General features: G+C 56.0%; 1 pseudogene; it reads left to right on the top strand.

The window, feature by feature from the left end:
- The first annotated feature begins 341 nt into the window (after nt 1–341).
- On the top strand, nt 342–1,634 carry LOC149861568 (ribonuclease pancreatic gamma-type-like; annotated as a pseudogene).
- The last annotated feature ends 223 nt before the right edge of the window (nt 1,635–1,857 follow it).

The raw sequence follows: 1,857 nt of genomic DNA, 5'->3' as shown, positions 1-1,857 counted from the left end.
TCAGTCAGGACTGCTGTGTGGCTCAGTGTCCCCCAGAGCAGGAGAGAACTATCACAACTTCGTTGTGCCCCTTCTGCGCTTCTGCTGTGCGATTATTAAGCTCTGATCCGTGTGGGTCCGTGCAGGCACCAGCACAACGGGAGCCCGGATCCAGGGTCGGCGCGTGCAGCACCCAACTCAGCGCAGCCCCGATCTCGGCACACGTCAGTGCAGTGCCTCCCAACCAGTGTGCCGCGCACAAAAGCGAGCGCTCAGAAATGGAGGGGTGTGCCGCAGGCTTCCGCCATGGCAACGAGCTACGCTAGGTATGAGGATGGGATTGCCTTAACAGGTGTGCTGCAGAAAATACGTATTACTGTAAGTATGTCCTGGGCTGGAAAAGGTTGGGAAACGCTGCCCTAGTATAAGGAGACCCTGTCCCAGCCACCACACTGAAGTGTGACAGTTAATGCCAAGAATAATGCTCCTTTTTCTAGGTGATGAGGATCTCTATCTATCTATCTGGCACTAATGGCTGCTGGGAGAGGAAGGGGCTTTAGGACATTGGTGGGAGGGAGCAGGTGATGGGGGGGAGTTGGGGAGGACAGGGTGGGGGCGGTGATGGGAGTGGGATGGGTTTTGGGTACATAACAGCGTTGGGTGGGTGGTTAATCCGTACTCCTTATAACTGTCTCCACCCATGTCCCGCCGTGCTGCTGATGTTCCTGACGCTGACCCTGATGTCTTCCTGGCCGACCGCGGACGGCGGGGAATCGCAATGCGACATGTTGCAGGGGCAGCACATCAGCGAGCTGCCACACCTGCCTGTCAGTGATGCCTGCTGCAACACGAGGATGAGAAGACAGAAGATGACCACTCCCACATGCGAGCCCTTCAACACCTTCATCCATGCAGATCTATCAACAGTAAGAGCCGCCTGCACACGGACCGGGGCTCAGAGGACCAACAGCAGACATTGCAGCAACAACAGCTTCTGTCACCGACTGCAAATTTATAAGAAAGGACCCGCGGCAAGGCGGTGTGTACTGTGCAACCACCGTCTCCCGGAGGATTTCCATAACCTGTGAGCAAGTCCAGGGAGCTGGACTGGTGCCTCTCCGCTATGGCAAATACAAAGAGTGCTTCCCCTACTAGCCAGGGTGGGCCACGCCTTGACCTGCTGCATCCCTCAGCTTTCACTTGGAGCAAAAGGCCTGGTCACAGAGGCCCCAAATCCAACTCATCCAGTAGTTAAATTCAGAGCTGCAACAGAGCAGCTGGGCTCAAAGGGCAGGGACAACGCAGCGGGGAAGTGGTGACTTCTGGCTGCCAATGCCCTTGACGTGGTTGTACGGCTTTGGCAGCCGCTGTTATACCCATATCCAAAATTAGCCCATGGGGCTGCTGCCCATCTCCCCTCCTTAGTCACGCTACTGGTTATTTTGTATCTAGTATACAGAACAGCCCCTCCCAGCCCATCCGTTCTCCTCCCCTGGCCCCGAGTGCCCCGTATGCAGAGCAGCATCTCCCCTCCCCCGCAAACCCAGAGGCAGCAGGAATGTGCGCCAGTCCTCCAGCATCCAGATGAGCCCTCAAAGCCGTGACTGAGTTAAACCTTCTCGCTGCTTTTTGCAATAAACAGCTGCAACTGCAAACTGGCCTGGATGCGCTCGTGCTCCCTCTCTATCTGTGTGTGTGTGTGTGTGCCTGTGTGCGTGTGTGTGCGTGTGTGTGCATGTGCGTATGTGTGTGCGTGGAGAACGGCAGGGGGCTTGGTGCACAATAATTCATTTCTCTTCCCAAGAGGTGGAAAATGGGGTGTTTCTCACACTGGGGTTTTCCCCTTCCCTGCAGATACAAGGGAGGGCTTAGCCTAAC

This window comes from Crocodylus siamensis, chromosome 6, assembly GCF_052110815.1.
Source record: "Crocodylus siamensis isolate JL-2025a chromosome 6, ASM5211081v1, whole genome shotgun sequence".
NCBI classification, from domain to species: Eukaryota; Metazoa; Chordata; order Crocodylia; family Crocodylidae; genus Crocodylus; species Crocodylus siamensis.
This window is presented reverse-complemented; position numbering and strand designations above follow the sequence as displayed.